Source organism: Micropterus salmoides, unplaced genomic scaffold (genome assembly GCF_014851395.1).
Source record: "Micropterus salmoides isolate LMB-PRFRI ecotype aquatic unplaced genomic scaffold, ASM1485139v1 Ms_hic_scaffold_3, whole genome shotgun sequence".
Lineage (NCBI taxonomy): Eukaryota > Metazoa > Chordata > Actinopteri > Centrarchiformes > Centrarchidae > Micropterus > Micropterus salmoides.
In genome coordinates, this window is record NW_024042261.1 from 19,719,108 (window position 1) to 19,737,128 (window position 18,021).

The window sequence follows — 18,021 nt, forward strand, 5'->3', positions numbered from 1 at the left end:
TCGTAGTTGGATGCAATTGCTCATTGACATGGAACTGAGCACGTTTAAACTTTGCGTTTTTCCAAACATTTTGAAATTTCTCTTCCCTGTTAGCTTAAGATTACAGTTCCGGTCACGCTGGTGGTGACTGAAGTCGTGACTGATGCGCTGCTCAATAACAACAATGTATCTGCACAGCAAATGCTCACATAAAGGCTACAATTAACTTTAGATACTTTTATGTCCTGACCCAATACTGGAGGCAATGTCAAAGAGTGGGAGCCAAGGTGAGGCAAACACAAGACTAAGAACTAACTATAACAAAGAAATAATAATACAGTGTATGTGGTAGTCTGTTTGTCAGTGTGTGACATATGTGTGCATGGGTGTAAAGTATGGTGTCCGAGATTTATGTTGGATAGTGTTAAAGAAACAACGGTAAATGGGACTGTGAACAGCGTAAGAACATCTAAGCTGAGTCGAGCGATGCGGGACTTCTTTGCATATCGCTATATCACACAGTCTTCGTAGTTGGATGCAATTGCTCAGTTGACATGGAACTGAGCACGTTTGTGTATTTTTTTTCATAGATTCACACAGTCTTCGTAGTTGGACAGTTCAGTCTTGACCTCTGAAACAATAATTGACAAAACAGTCTTACAAAATGTCCGTCTATTTGCTTGTTCCGGAGCTTCCGCTATATCACACAGTCTTCGTAGTTGGATGCAATTGCTCAGTTGACATGGAATGAGCACGTTTAAACTTTGCGTTTTCCAAACATTTTGAAATTTCTCTTCCCTGTTACTTAAGAGTTACAGTTCACGTCACGCTGGTGGTGACTGAAGGTCGTGACTGATGCGCTGCTCAATAACAACAATGTATCTGCACAGCAAATGCTCACATAAAGGCTACAATTAACTTTAGATACTTTTATGTCCTGACCCAATACTGAGGCAATGTCAAAAGAGTGGAGCCAAGGTTGAGGCAAACACAAGACTAAGAACATAATATAAAGAAATAATAATACAGTGTATGTGGTAGTCTGTTTGTCAGTGTGTGAACATATGTGCATGGGGTGTAAAGTATGGTGTCCGAGATTTATGTTGGATAGCGTTAAGAAACAACGGTAATGGGACTGATGTGGACTGAGCACAGCTCTGTGGCAATCACAGATGCTCAACCTGTAATGTGATACAGCTTCACAAGAGAAGTGCTGCTTTTGTAAGAATCACAGTTGTCTGCATCAGGTGTATTTTTTTTTCATAGATTGACGAGATACCTTTTACCAATATGGCGGCACTATTATCCTGCCCACTGTGTTGTCATTTGGTTTTAAAACACCTGCCCCTGTGAGGCTTGAACTCACGACCTTCAGATTATGAGACTGACGCGCTGCCTACTGCCCAACGAGGCCTGAAAAACAGTGCATTCTGATATTCAGCTGTGACCATGCAGTTAGAGCTCTTCTCACAGACTAAAGGTGAGCCATAACCCTTCAGCTGGACAGTTCAGTCTGACCTCTGAAACATAATTGACAAAACAGTCTTAACAAACGTCCATCTATTTGCTGTTCCGGAGCTTTCCGCTATATCACACAGTCTTCGTAGTTGGATGCAATTGCTCAGTTGACATGGAACTGAGCACGTTTTGTATTTTTTTTCATAGATTCACACAGTCTTCGTAGTTGGACAGTTCAGTCTTGACCTCTGAAACAATAATTGACAAAACAGTCTTAACAAATGTCCGTCTATTTGCTTGTTCCGGAGCTTTCCGCTATATCACACAGTCTCGTAGTTGGATGCAATTGCTCAGTTGACAGGAACTGAGCACGTTTAAACTTTGCGTTTTTCCAAACATTTTGAAATTTCCTTCCCTGTTAGCTTAAGAGTTACAGTTCACGTCACGCTGGTGGTGACTGAAGGTCGTGACTGATGCGCTGCTCATAACAACAATGTATCTGCACAGCAAATGCTCACATAAAGGCTACAATTAACTTTGATACTTTTATTCCTGACCCAATACTGAGGCAATGTCAAAAGAGTGGGAGCCAGGTTGAGCAAACACAAGACTAAAACTAACTATAACAAGAAATAATAATACAGTGTATGTGGTAGTCTGTTTTGTCAGTGTGTGAACATATGTGCATGGGTGTGTAAAGTATGGTGTCCGAGATTTATGTTGGATAGGTTAAAGAAACAACGGTAATGGGACTGATGGTGGACTGAGCACAGCTCTGTGGCAATCACAGATGCTCAACCTGTAATGTGATACAGCTTCACAAGAGATGCTGCTTTGTAAGATCACAGTTGTCTGCATCGGTGTATTTTTTTTCATAGATTGACAGATACCTTTACCAATATGGCGGCACTATTTATCCTGCCCACTGTGTCATTTGGTTTTAAAACACCTGCCCCGTGTGAGGCTTGAACTCACGACCTTCAGATTATGAGACTGACTGCGCCTACTGCGCCAACGAGGCCTGAAAAACAGTGCATTCTGATATTCAGCTGTGACCATGCAGTTAGAGCTCTTCTCACAGACTAAAAGGTGAGCATAACCCTTCAGCTGGACAGTTCAGTCTTGACCTCTGAAACAATAATTGACAAAACAGTCTTAACAAAACGTCCATCTATTTGCTTGTTCCGGAGCTTTCCGCTATATCACACAGTCTTCGTAGTTGGATGCAATTGCTCAGTGACATGGAACTGAGCACGTTTGTGTATTTTTTTTCATAGATTCACACAGTCTTCATAGTTGGACAGTTCAGTCTTGACCTCTGAAACAATAATTGACAAAACAGTCTTAACAAAATGTCCGTCTATTTGCTTGTTCCGGAGCTTTCCGCTATATCACACAGTCTTCGTAGTTGGATGCAATTGCTCAGTGACATGGAACTGAGCACGTTTAAACTTTGCGTTTTTCCAAACATTTGAAATTTCTCTTCCCTGTTAGCTTAAGAGTTTACAGTTCACGTCACGCTGGTGGTGACTGAAGGTCGTGACTGATGCGCTGCTCAATAACAACAATGTATCTGCACAGCAAATGCTCACATAAAGGCTACAATTAACTTTAGATACTTTTATGTCCTGACCCAATACTGAGGCAATGTCAAAGAGTGGGAGCCAAGGTTGAGGCAAACACAACCAGAACATAACTATACAAAGAAATAATAATACAGTGTATGTTGTCTGTTTTGTCAGTGTGGAACATATGTGTGCATGGGTGTGTAAAGTATGGTTCCGAGATTTATGTGGATAGTGTTAAAGAACAACGGTAAATGGGACTGTGAACAGCGTAAGAACATCTAAGCTGAGTCAGAGCGATGCGGGACTTCTTTGCATATCGCTATATCACACAGTCTTCGTAGTTGGATGCAATTGCTCAGTTGACATGGAACTGAGCACGTTTGTGTATTTTTTTCATAGATTCACACAGTCTTCGTAGTTGGACAGTTCTCTTGACCTCTGAAACAAAATTGACAAAACAGTCTTAACAAAATGTCCGTCTATTTGCTTGTTCCGGCTTTCCGCTATATCACACAGTCTTCGTAGTTGGATGCAATTGCTCAGTACATGGAACTGAACACGTTTAAACTTGCGTTTTTCCAAACATTTTGAAATTTCTCTTCCCTGTTAGCTTAAGAGTTTACAGTTCACCGTCACGCTGGTGGTGACTGAAGGTCGTGACTGATGCGCTGCTCATAACAACAATGTATCTGCACAGCAAATGCTCACATAAAGGCTACAATTAACTTTAGATACTTTTATGTCCTGACCCAAACTGAGGCAATGTCAAAAGAGTGGGAGCCAAGGTTGAGGCAAACACAAGACTAAGAACATAACTATAACAAAGAAATAATACAGTGTATGTGGTAGTCTGTTTTCAGTGTGTGAACATATGTGTGCATGGGTGTGTAAAGTATGGTGTCCGAGATTTATGTTGGATAGCGTTAAAGAAACAACGGTAAATGGGACTGATGGTGGACTGAGCACAGCTCTGTGGCAATCACAGATGCTCAACCTGTAATGTGATACAGCTTCACAAGAGAAGTGCTGCTTTTGTAAGAATCACAGTTGTCTGCATCAGGTGTATTTTTTTTTCATAGATTGACGAGATACCTTTTACCAATATGGCGGCACTATTTATCCTGCCCACTGTGTTGTCTTTGGTTTTAAAACACCTGCCCCGTGTGAGGCTTGAACTCACGACCTTCAGATTATGAGACTGACGCGCTGCCTACTGCGCCACGAGGCCGAAAACAGTGCATTCTGATATTCAGCTGTGACCATGCAGTTAGAGCTCTTCTCACAGACTAAAAGGTGAGCCATAACCCTTCAGCTGGACAGTTCAGTCTTGACCTCTGAAACTAATTGACAAAACAGTCTTACAAAACGTCCATCTATTTGCTTGTTCCGGAGCTTTCCGCTATATCACACAGTCTTCGTAGTTGGATGCAATTGCTCAGTTGACATGGAACTGAGCACGTTTGTGTATTTTTTTTCATAGATTCACACAGTCTCGTAGTTGGACAGTTCAGTCTTGACCTCTGAAACATAATTGACAAAACAGTCTTAACAAATGGCCGTCTATTTGCTTGTTCCGGAGCTTTCCGCTATATCACACAGTCTTCGTAGTTGGATGCAATTGCTCAGTGTGACATGGAACTGAGCACGTTTAAACTTTGCGTTTTTCCAAACATTTTGAAATTTCTCTTCCCTGTTAGCTTAAGAGTTTACAGTTCACGGTCACGCTTGGTGACTGAAGGTCGTGACTGATGCGCTGCTCAATAACAACAATGTATCTGCACAGCAAATGCTCACATAAAGGCTACAATAACTTTAGATACTTTATGTCCTGACCCAATACTGAGGCAATGTCAAAGAGTGGAGCCAAGGTTGAGCAAACACAAGACTAAAACATAACTATAACAAGAAATAATAATACAGTGTATATGGTAGTCTGTTTTGTCAGTGTGTGAACATATGTTGCTGGGTGTGTAAAGTATGGTGTCCGAGATTTATGTTGGTATGTTAAAGAAACAACGGTAAATGGGACTGATGGTGGACTGAGCACAGCTCTGTGGCAATCACAGATGCTCAACCTGTAATGTGATACAGCTTCACAAGAGAAGTGCTGCTTTTGTAAGAACACAGTTGTCTGCATCAGGTGTATTTTTTTTTCATAGATTGACAGATACCTTTACCAATATGGCGGCACTATTTATCCTGCCCACTGTGTTGTCATTTGGTTTTAAAACACCTGCCCCGTGTGAGGCTTGAACTCATGACCTTCAGATTATGAGACTGACGCGCTGCCTACGCCAACGAGGCCTGAAAAACAGTGCATTCTGATATTCAGCTGTGACCATGCAGTTAGAGCTCTTCTCACAGACTAAAAGGTGAGCCATAACCCTTCAGCTGGACAGTTCAGTCTTGACCTCTGAAACAATAATTGACAAAACAGTCTTAACAAAACGTCCATCTATTTGCTTGTTCCGGAGCTTTCCGCTATATCACACAGTCTTCGTAGTTGGATGCAATTGCTCAGTTGACATGGAACTGCACGTTTGTGTATTTTTTTTCATAGATTCACACAGTCTTCATAGTTGGACAGTTCATCTTGACCTCTGAAACAAATGACAAAACAGTCTTAACAAAATGTCCGTCTATTTGCTTGTTCCGGCTTTCCGCTATCACACAGTCTTCGTAGTTGATGCAATTGCTCAGTTGACATGGAACTGAGCACGTTTAAACTTGCGTTTTTCCAAACATTTTGAAATTTCTCTTCCCGTTAGCTTAAGAGTTTACAGTTCACGGTCACGCTGGTGGTGACTGAAGGTCGTGACTGATGCGCTGCTCAATAACAACAATGTATCTGCACAGCAAATGCTCACATAAGGCTACAATTAACTTTAGATACTTTTATGTCCTGACCAATACTGAGGCAATGTCAAAAGTGGGAGCCAAGGTTGAGGCAAACACAACACTAACATAACTATAACAAAGAAATAATAGTGTATGTGGTAGTCTGTTTTGTCAGTGTGTGACATATGTGCATGGGTGTGTAAAGTATGGTGTCCGAGATTTATGTTGGATAGTGTTTAAAGAAACAACGGTAATGGGACTGTGAACAGCGTAAGAACATCTAAGCTGAGTCAGAGCGATGCGGGACTTCTTTGCATATCGCTATATACACAGTCTTCGTAGTTGGATGCAATTGCTCAGTTGACATGGAACTGAGCACGTTTGTGTATTTTTTTCATAGATTCACACAGTCTTCGTAGTTGGACAGTTCAGTCTTGACCTCTGAACAATAATTGACAAAACAGTCTTAACAAAATGTCCGTCTATTTGCTTGTTCCGGAGCTTTCCGCTAATCACACAGTCTTCGTAGTTGGATCAATTGCTCAGTTGACATGGAACTGAACACGTTTAAACTTTGCGTTTTTCCAAATTTTGAAATTTCTCTTCCCTGTTAGCTTAAGAGTTTACAGTTCACCGTCACGCTGGTGGTGACTGAAGGTCGTGACTGATGCGCTGCTCAATCAACAATGTATCTGCACAGCAAATGCTCACATAAAGGCTACATTAACTTAGATACTTTTATGTCCTGACCCAATACTGAGCAATGTCAAAAGAGTGAGCAAGGTTAGGCAAACAAGACTAAACATAACTATACAAAGATAAAATACAGTGTATGTGGTAGTCTGTTTTGTCAGTGTGGAACATATGTGTGCATGGGTGTAAAGTATGGTGTCCGAGATTTTGTTGGATGCGTTAAAGAAACAACGTAAATGGGACTGATGTGGACTGAGCACAGCTCTGTGGCAATCACAGATGCTCAACCTGTAATGTGATACAGCTTCACAAGAAGTGCTGCTTTTGTAAGAATCACAGTTGTCTGCATCAGGTGTATTTTTTTTTCATAGATTGACGAGATCCTTTTACCAATATGGCGGCACTATTTATCCTGCCCACTGTTGTCATTGGTTTTAAAACACCTGCCCCGTGTGAGGCTTGACTCACGACCTTCAGATTATGAGACTGACGCGCTCTACTGCGCCAACGAGGCCTGAAAAACAGTGCATTCTGATATTCAGCTGTGACCATGCAGTTAGAGCTCTTCTCACAGACTAAAAGGGAGCCATAACCCTTCAGCTGGACAGTTCAGTCTTGACCTCTGAAACAATAATTGACAAAACAGTCTTAACAAAACGTCCATCTATTTGCTTGTTCCGGAGCTTTCCGCTATACACACAGTCTTCGTAGTTGGATGCAATTGCTCAGTTGACATGGAACTGAGCACGTTTGTGTATTTTTTTCATAGATTCACACAGTCTTCGTAGTTGGACAGTTCAGTCTTGACCTCTGAAACAATAATTGACAAAACAGTCTTAACAAAATGTCCGTCTATTTGCTTGTTCCGGAGCTTTCCGCTATATCACACAGTCTTCGTAGTTGGATGCAATTGCTCAGTTGACATGGAACTGAGCACGTTTAAACTTTGCGTTTTTCCAAACATTTTGAAATTTCTCTTCCCTGTTAGCTTAAGAGTTTACAGTTCACGGTCACGCTGGGGTGACTGAAGGTCGTGACTGATGCGCTGCTCAATAACAACAATGTATCTGCACAGCAAATGCTCACATAAAGGCTACAATTACTTTAGATACTTTTATTCCTGACCCATACTGAGGCAATGTCAAAAGAGTGGGAGCCAAGGTTGAGGCAAACACAAGACTAACATAACTATAACAAAGAAATAAATAATACAGTGTATGTGGTAGTCTGTTTGTCAGTGTGTGAACATATGTGTGCATGGGTGTGTAAAGTATGGTGTCCGAGTTTATGTTGGATAGTGTTAAAGAAACAACGGTAAATGGGACTGTGAACAGCGTAAGAACATCTAAGCTGAGTCAGAGCGATGCGGGACTTCTTTGCATATCGCTATATCACACAGTCTTCGTAGTTGGATGCAATTGCTCAGTTGACATGGAACTGAGCACGTTTGTGTATTTTTTTTCATAGATTCACACAGTCTTCGTAGTTGGACAGTTCAGTCTTGACCTCTGAAACAATAATTGACAAAACAGTCTTAACAAAATGTCCGTCTATTTGCTTGTTCCGGAGCTTTCCGCTATATCACACAGTCTTCGTAGTTGATGCAATTGCTCAGTTGACATGGAACTGAGCACGTTTAAACTTTGCGTTTTTCCAAACATTTGAAATTTCTCTTCCCTGTTAGCTTAAGAGTTTTACAGTTCACCGGTCACGCTGGTGGTGACTGAAGGTCGTGACTGATGCGCTGCTCAATAACAACAATGTATCTGCACAGCAAATGCTCACATAAAGGCTACAATTAACTTTAGATACTTTTATGTCCTGACCCAATACTGAGGCAATGTCAAAAGAGTGGGAGCCAAGGTTGAGGCAAACACAAGACTAAGAACATAACTATAACAAAGAAATAATAATACAGTGTATGTGGTAGTCTGTTTTGTCAGTGTGTGAACATATGTGTGCATGGGTGTGTAAAGTATGGTGTCCGAGATTTATGTTGGATAGCGTTAAAGAAACAACGGTAAATGGGACTGATGGTGGACTGAGCACAGCTCTGTGGCAATCACAGATGCTCAACCTGTAATGTGATACAGCTTCACAAGAGAAGTGCTGCTTTTGTAAGAATCACAGTTGTCTGCATCAGGTGTATTTTTTTTTCATAGATTGACGAGATACCTTTTACCAATATGGCGGCACTATTTATCCTGCCCACTGTGTTGTCATTTGGTTTTAAAACACCTGCCCCGTGTGAGGCTTGAACTCACGACCTTCAGATTATGAGACTGACGCGCTGCCTACTGCGCCAACGAGGCCTGAAAAACAGTGCATTCTGATATTCAGCTGTGACCATGCAGTTAGAGCTCTTCTCACAGACTAAAAGGTGAGCCATAACCCTTCAGCTGGACAGTTCAGTCTTGACCTCTGAAACAATAATTGACAAAACAGTCTTAACAAAACGTCCATCTATTTGCTTGTTCCGGAGCTTTCCGCTATATCACACAGTCTTCGTAGTTGGATGCAATTGCTCAGTTGACATGGAACTGAGCACGTTTGTGTATTTTTTTCATAGATTCACACAGTCTTCGTAGTTGGACAGTTCAGTCTTGACCTCTGAAACAATAATTGACAAAACAGTCTTAACAAAATGTCCGTCTATTTGCTTGTTCCGGAGCTTTCCGCTATATCACACAGTCTTCGTAGTTGGATGCAATTGCTCAGTTGACATGGAACTGAGCACGTTTAAACTTTGCGTTTTTCCAAACATTTTGAAATTTCTCTTCCCTGTTAGCTTAAGAGTTTACAGTTCACGGTCACGCTGGTGGTGACTGAAGGTCGTGACTGATGCGCTGCTCAATAACAACAATGTATCTGCACAGCAAATGCTCACATAAAGGCTACAATTAACTTTAGATACTTTTATGTCCTGACCCAATACTGAGGCAATGTCAAAAGAGTGGGAGCCAAGGTTGAGGCAAACACAAGACTAAGAACATAACTATAACAAGAAATAATAATACAGTGTATGTGGTAGTCTGTTTTGTCAGTGTGTGAACATATGTGTGCATGGGTGTGTAAAGTATGGTGTCCGAGATTTATGTTGGATAGTGTTAAAGAAACAACGGTAAATGGGACTGATGGTGGACTGAGCACAGCTCTGTGGCAATCACAGATGCTCAACCTGTAATGTGATACAGCTTCACAAGAGAAGTGCTGCTTTTGTAAGAATCACAGTTGTCTGCATCAGGTGTATTTTTTTTCATAGATTGACGAGATACCTTTTACCAATATGGCGGCACTATTTATCCTGCCCACTGTGTTGTCATTTGGTTTTAAAACACCTGCCCCGTGTGAGGCTTGAACTCACGACCTTCAGATTATGAGACTGACGCGCTGCCTACTGCGCCAACGAGGCCTGAAAAACAGTGCATTCTGATATTCAGCTGTGACCATGCAGTTAGAGCTCTTCTCACAGACTAAAAGGTGAGCGATAACCCTTCAGCTGGACAGTTCAGTCTTGACCTCTGAAACAATAATTGACAAAACAGTCTTAACAAAACGTCCATCTATTTGCTTGTTCCGGAGCTTTCCGCTATATCACACAGTCTTCGTAGTTGGATGCAATTGCTCAGTTGACATGGAACTGAGCACGTTTGTGTATTTTTTTTCATAGATTCACACAGTCTTCGTAGTTGGACAGTTCAGTCTTGACCTCTGAAACAATAATTGACAAAACAGTCTTAACAAAATGTCCGTCTATTTGCTTGTTCCGGAGCTTTCCGCTATATCACACAGTCTTCGTAGTTGGATGCAATTGCTCAGTTGACATGGAACTGAGCACGTTTAAACTTTGCGTTTTTCCAAACATTTTGAAATTTCTCTTCCCTGTTAGCTTAAGAGTTTACAGTTCACGGTCACGCTGGTGGTGACTGAAGGTCGTGACTGATGCGCTGCTCAATAACAACAATGTATCTGCACAGCAAATGCTCACATAAAGGCTACAATTAACTTTAGATACTTTTATGTCCTGACCCAATACTGAGGCAATGTCAAAAGAGTGGGAGCCAAGGTTGAGGCAAACACAACACTAAGAACATAACTATAACAAAGAAATAATAATACAGTGTATGTGGTAGTCTGTTTTGTCATGTGTGAACATATGTGTGCATGGGTGTGTAAAGTATGGTGTCCGAGATTTATGTTGGATAGTGTTAAAGAAACAACGGTAAATGGGACTGTGAACAGCGTAAGAACATCTAAGCTGAGTCAGAGCGATGCGGGACTTCTTTGCATATCGCTATATCACACAGTCTTCGTAGTTGGATGCAATTGCTCAGTTGACATGGAACTGAGCACGTTTGTGTATTTTTTTTCATAGATTCACACAGTCTTCGTAGTTGGACAGTTCAGTCTTGACCTCTGAAACAATAATTGACAAAACAGTCTTAACAAAATGTCCGTCTATTTGCTTGTTCCGGAGCTTTCCGCTATATCACACAGTCTTCGTAGTTGGATGCAATTGCTCAGTTGACATGGAACTGAGCACGTTTAAACTTTGCGTTTTTCCAAACATTTTGAAATTTCTCTTCCCTGTTAGCTTAAGAGTTTACAGTTCACCGTCACGCTGGTGGTGACTGAAGGTCGTGACTGATGCGCTGCTCAATAACAACAATGTATCTGCACAGCAAATGCTCACATAAAGGCTACAATTAACTTTAGATACTTTTATGTCCTGACCCAATACTGAGGCAATGTCAAAAGAGTGGGAGCCAAGGTTGAGGCAAACACAAGACTAAGAACATAACTATAACAAAGAAATAATAATACAGTGTATGTGGTAGTCTGTTTTGTCAGTGTGTGAACATATGTGTGCATGGGTGTGTAAAGTATGGTGTCCGAGATTTATGTTGGATAGCGTTAAAGAAACAACGGTAAATGGGACTGATGGTGGACTGAGCACAGCTCTGTGGCAATCACAGATGCTCAACCTGTAATGTGATACAGCTTCACAAGAGAAGTGCTGCTTTTGTAAGAATCACAGTTGTCTGCATCAGGTGTATTTTTTTTCATAGATTGACGAGATACCTTTTACCAATATGGCGGCACTATTTATCCTGCCCACTGTGTTGTCATTTGGTTTTAAAACACCTGCCCCGTGTGAGGCTTGAACTCACGACCTTCAGATTATGAGACTGACGCGCTGCCTACTGCGCCAACGAGGCCTGAAAAACAGTGCATTCTGATATTCAGCTGTGACCATGCAGTTAGAGCTCTTCTCACAGACTAAAAGGTGAGCCATAACCCTTCAGCTGGACAGTTCAGTCTTGACCTCTGAAACAATAATTGACAAAACAGTCTTAACAAAACGTCCATCTATTTGCTTGTTCGGAGCTTTCCGCTATATCACACAGTCTTCGTAGTTGGATGCAATTGCTCAGTTGACATGGAACTGAGCACGTTTGTGTATTTTTTTCATAGATTCACACAGTCTTCGTAGTTGGACAGTTCAGTCTTGACCTCTGAAACAATAATTGACAAAACAGTCTTAACAAAATGTCCGTCTATTTGCTTGTTCCGGAGCTTTCCGCTATATCACACAGTCTTCGTAGTTGGATGCAATTGCTCAGTTGACATGGAACTGAGCACGTTTAAACTTTGCGTTTTTCCAAACATTTTGAAATTTCTCTTCCCTGTTAGCTTAAGAGTTTACAGTTCACGGTCACGCTGGTGGTGACTGAAGGTCGTGACTGATGCGCTGCTCAATAACAACAATGTATCTGCACAGCAAATGCTCACATAAAGGCTACAATTAACTTTAGATACTTTTATGTCCTGACCCAATACTGAGGCAATGTCAAAAGAGTGGGAGCCAAGGTTGAGGCAAACACAAGACTAAGAACATAACTATAACAAAGAAATAATAATACAGTGTATGTGGTAGTCTGTTTTGTCAGTGTGTGAACATATGTGTGCATGGGTGTGTAAAGTATGGTGTCCGAGATTTATGTTGGATAGTGTTAAAGAAACAACGGTAAATGGGACTGATGGTGGACTGAGCACAGCTCTGTGGCAATCACAGATGCTCAACCTGTAATGTGATACAGCTTCACAAGAGAAGTGCTGCTTTTGTAAGAATCACAGTTGTCTGCATCAGGTGTATTTTTTTTTCATAGATTGACGAGATACCTTTTACCAATATGGCGGCACTATTTATCCTGCCCACTGTGTTGTCATTTGGTTTTAAAACACCTGCCCCGTGTGAGGCTTGAACTCACGACCTTCAGATTATGAGACTGACGCGCTGCCTACTGCGCCAACGAGGCCTGAAAAACAGTGCATTCTGATATTCAGCTGTGACCATGCAGTTAGAGCTCTTCTCACAGACTAAAAGGTGAGCCATAACCCTTCAGCTGGACAGTTCAGTCTTGACCTCTGAAACAATAATTGACAAAACAGTCTTAACAAAACGTCCATCTATTTGCTTGTTCCGGAGCTTTCCGCTATATCACACAGTCTTCGTAGTTGGATGCAATTGCTCAGTTGACATGGAACTGAGCACGTTTGTGTATTTTTTTTCATAGATTCACACAGTCTTCATAGTTGGACAGTTCAGTCTTGACCTCTGAAACAATAATTGACAAAACAGTCTTAACAAAATGTCCGTCTATTTGCTTGTTCCGGAGCTTTCCGCTATATCACACAGTCTTCGTAGTTGGATGCAATTGCTCAGTTGACATGGAACTGAGCACGTTTAAACTTTGCGTTTTTCCAAACATTTTGAAATTTCTCTTCCCTGTTAGCTTAAGAGTTTACAGTTCACGGTCACGCTGGTGGTGACTGAAGGTCGTGACTGATGCGCTGCTCAATAACAACAATGTATCTGCACAGCAAATGCTCACATAAAGGCTACAATTAACTTTAGATACTTTTATGTCCTGACCCAATACTGAGGCAATGTCAAAAGAGTGGGAGCCAAGGTTGAGGCAAACACAACACTAAGAACATAACTATAACAAAGAAATAATAATACAGTGTATGTGGTAGTCTGTTTTGTCAGTGTGAACATATGTGTGCATGGGTGTGTAAAGTATGGTGTCCGAGATTTATGTTGGATAGTGTTAAAGAAACAACGGTAAATGGGACTGTGAACAGCGTAAGAACATCTAAGCTGAGTCAGAGCGATGCGGGACTTCTTTGCATATCGCTATATCACACAGTCTTCGTAGTTGGATGCAATTGCTCAGTTGACATGGAACTGAGCACGTTTGTGTATTTTTTTTCATAGATTCACACAGTCTTCGTAGTTGGACAGTTCAGTCTTGACCTCTGAAACAATAATTGACAAAACAGTCTTAACAAAATGTCCGTCTATTTGCTTGTTCCGGAGCTTTCCGCTATATCACACAGTCTTCGTAGTTGGATGCAATTGCTCAGTTGACATGGAACTGAACACGTTTAAACTTTGCGTTTTTCCAAACATTTTGAAATTTCTCTTCCCTGTTAGCTTAAGAGTTTACAGTTCACCGTCACGCTGGTGGTGACTGAAGGTCGTGACTGATGCGCTGCTCAATAACAACAATGTATCTGCACAGCAAATGCTCACATAAAGGCTACAATTAACTTTAGATACTTTTATGTCCTGACCCAATACTGAGGCAATGTCAAAAGAGTGGGAGCCAAGGTTGAGGCAAACACAAGACTAAGAACATAACTATAACAAAGAAATAATAATACAGTGTATGTGGTAGTCTGTTTTGTCAGTGTGTGAACATATGTGTGCATGGGTGTGTAAAGTATGGTGTCCGAGATTTATGTTGGATAGCGTTAAAGAAACAACGGTAAATGGGACTGATGGTGGACTGAGCACAGCTCTGTGGCAATCACAGATGCTCAACCTGTAATGTGATACAGCTTCACAAGAGAAGTGCTGCTTTTGTAAGAATCACAGTTGTCTGCATCAGGTGTATTTTTTTTCATAGATTGACGAGATACCTTTTACCAATATGGCGGCACTATTTATCCTGCCCACTGTGTTGTCATTTGGTTTTAAAACACCTGCCCCGTGTGAGGCTTGAACTCACGACCTTCAGATTATGAGACTGACGCGCTGCCTACTGCGCCAACGAGGCCTGAAAAACAGTGCATTCTGATATTCAGCTGTGACCATGCAGTTAGAGCTCTTCTCACAGACTAAAAGGTGAGCCATAACCCTTCAGCTGGACAGTTCAGTCTTGACCTCTGAAACAATAATTGACAAAACAGTCTTAACAAAACGTCCATCTATTTGCTTGTTCCGGAGCTTTCCGCTATATCACACAGTCTTCGTAGTTGGATGCAATTGCTCAGTTGACATGGAACTGAGCACGTTTGTGTATTTTTTTTCATAGATTCACACAGTCTTCGTAGTTGGACAGTTCAGTCTTGACCTCTGAAACAATAATTGACAAAACAGTCTTAACAAAATGTCCGTCTATTTGCTTGTTCCGGAGCTTTCCGCTATATCACACAGTCTTCGTAGTTGGATGCAATTGCTCAGTTGACATGGAACTGAGCACGTTTAAACTTTGCGTTTTTCCAAACATTTTGAAATTTCTCTTCCCTGTTAGCTTAAGAGTTTACAGTTCACGGTCACGCTGGTGGTGACTGAAGGTCGTGACTGATGCGCTGCTCAATAACAACAATGTATCTGCACAGCAAATGCTCACATAAAGGCTACAATTAACTTTAGATACTTTTATGTCCTGACCCAATACTGAGGCAATGTCAAAAGAGTGGGAGCCAAGGTTGAGGCAAACACAAGACTAAGAACATAACTATAACAAAGAAATAATAATACAGTGTATGTGGTAGTCTGTTTTGTCAGTGTGTGAACATATGTGTGCATGGGTGTGTAAAGTATGGTGTCCGAGATTTATGTTGGATAGCGTTAAAGAAACAACGGTAAATGGGACTGTGAACAGCGTAAGAACATCTAAGCTGAGTCAGAGCGATGCGGGACTTCTTTGCATATCGCTATATCACACAGTCTTCGTAGTTGGATGCAATTGCTCAGTTGACATGGAACTGAGCACGTTTGTGTATTTTTTTTCATAGATTCACACAGTCTTCGTAGTTGGACAGTTCAGTCTTGACCTCTGAAACAATAATTGACAAACAGTCTTAACAAAATGTCCGTCTATTTGCTTGTTCCGGAGCTTTCCGCTATATCACACAGTCTTCGTAGTTGGATGCAATTGCTCAGTTGACATGGAACTGAGCACGTTTAAACTTTGCGTTTTTCCAAACATTTTGAAATTTCTCTTCCCTGTTAGCTTAAGAGTTTACAGTTCACCGTCACGCTGTTGGTGACTGAAGGTCGTGACTGATGCGCTGCTCAATAACAACAATGTATCTGCACAGCAAATGCTCACATAAAGGCTACAATTAACTTTAGATACTTTTATGTCCTGACCCAATACTGAGGCAATGTCAAAAGAGTGGGAGCCAAGGTTGAGGCAAACACAAGACTAAGAACATAACTATAACAAAGAAATAATAATACAGTGTATGTGGTAGTCTGTTTTGTCAGTGTGTGAACATATGTGTGCATGGGTGTGTAAAGTATGGTGTCCGAGATTTATGTTGGATAGTGTTAAAGAAACAACGGTAAATGGGACTGATGGTGGACTGAGCACAGCTCTGTGGCAATCACAGATGCTCAACCTGTAATGTGATACAGCTTCACAAGAGAAGTGCTGCTTTTGTAAGAATCACAGTTGTCTGCATCAGGTGTATTTTTTTTTCATAGATTGACGAGGTACCTTTTACCAATATGGCGGCACTATTTATCCTGCCCACTGTGTTGTCATTTGGTTTTAAAACACCTGCCCCGTGTGAGGCTTGAACTCACGACCTTCAGATTATGAGACTGACACGCTGCCTACTGCGCCAACGAGGCCTGAAAAACAGTGCATTCTGATATTCAGCTGTGACCATGCAGTTAGAGCTCTTCTCACAGACTAAAAGGTGAGCCATAACCCTTCAGCTGGACAGTTCAGTCTTGACCTCTGAAACAATAATTGACAAAACAGTCTTAACAAAATGTCCGTCTATTTGCTTGTTCCGGAGCTTTCCGCTATATCACACAGTCTTCGTAGTTGGATGCAATTGCTCAGTTGACATGGAACTGAGCACGTTTAAACTTTGCGTTTTTCCAAACATTTTGAAATTTCTCTTCCCTGTTAGCTTAAGAGTTTACAGTTCACGGTCACGCTGGTGGTGACTGAAGGTCGTGACTGATGCGCTGCTCAATAACAACAATGTATCTGCACACCAAATGCTCACATAAAGGCTACAATTAACTTTAGATACTTTTATGTCCTGACCCAATACTGAGGCAATGTCAAAAGAGTGGGAGCCAAGGTTGAGGCAAACACAAGACTAAGAACATAACTATAACAAAGAAATAATAATACAGTGTATGTGGTAGTCTGTTTTGTCAGTGTGTGAACATATGTGTGCATGGGTGTGTAAAGTATGGTGTCCGATGATTTATGTTGGATAGCGTTAAAGAAACAACGGTAAATGGGACTGTGAACAGCGTAAGAACATCTAAGCTGAGTCAGAGCGATGCGGGACTTCTTTGCATATCGCTATATCACACAGTCTTCGTAGTTGGATGCAATTGCTCAGTTGACATGGAACTGAGCACGTTTGTGTATTTTTTTTCATAGATTCACACAGTCTTCGTAGTTGGACAGTTCAGTCTTGACCTCTGAAACAATAATTGACAAAACAGTCTTAACAAAATGTCCGTCTATTTGCTTGTTCCGGAGCTTTCCGCTATATCACACAGTCTTCGTAGTTGGATGCAATTGCTCAGTTGACATGGAACTGAGCACGTTTAAACTTTGCGTTTTTCCAAACATTTTGAAATTTCTCTTCCCTGTTAGCTTAAGAGTTTACAGTTCACGGTCACGCTGGTGGTGACTGAAGGTCGTGACTGATGCGCTGCTCAATAACAACAATGTATCTGCACAGCAAATGCTCACATAAAGGCTACAATTAACTTTAGATACTTTTATGTCCTGACCCAATACTGAGGCAATGTCAAAAGAGTGGGAGCCAAGGTTGAGGCAAACACAAGACTAAGAACATAACTATAACAAAGAAATAATAATACAGTGTATGTGGTAGTCTGTTTTGTCAGTGTGTGAACATATGTGTGCATGGGTGTGTAAAGTATGGTGTCCGAGATTTATGTTGGATAGCGTTAAAGAAACAACGGTAAATGGGACTGTGAACAGCGTAAGAACATCTAAGCTGAGTCAGAGCGATGCGGGACTTCTTTGCATATCGCTATATCACACAGTCTTCGTAGTTGGATGCAATTGCTCAGTTGACATGGAACTGAGCACGTTTGTGTATTTTTTTTCATAGATTCACACAGTCTTCGTAGTTGGACAGTTCAGTCTTGACCTCTGAAACAATAATTGACAAAACAGTCTTA

General features: G+C 41.3%; 1 protein-coding gene and 6 non-coding genes across 9 annotated transcripts in view; 1 reads left to right on the top strand and 6 right to left on the bottom strand.

Moving 5' to 3' along the window:
• The window catches only part of LOC119882869 (cytoplasmic dynein 2 heavy chain 1), a 194,770-nt gene that overhangs the window by 118,418 nt on the left and 58,331 nt on the right, over positions 1-18,021 (top strand). The gene's annotated exons all lie outside the window — the stretch shown is intronic.
• trnam-cau lies at positions 8,776-8,848 on the bottom strand. Its single transcript has one exon. It is a non-coding gene; the product is annotated as a tRNA-Met (tRNA).
• Positions 9,876-9,948, bottom strand: trnam-cau. The gene has a single exon. It is a non-coding gene; the product is annotated as a tRNA-Met (tRNA).
• On the bottom strand, positions 11,683-11,755 carry trnam-cau. The gene has a single exon. It is a non-coding gene; the product is annotated as a tRNA-Met (tRNA).
• trnam-cau lies at positions 12,784-12,856 on the bottom strand. Its single transcript has one exon. It is a non-coding gene; the product is annotated as a tRNA-Met (tRNA).
• trnam-cau lies at positions 14,590-14,662 on the bottom strand. Its single transcript has one exon. It is a non-coding gene; the product is annotated as a tRNA-Met (tRNA).
• On the bottom strand, positions 16,398-16,470 carry trnam-cau. Its single transcript has one exon. It is a non-coding gene; the product is annotated as a tRNA-Met (tRNA).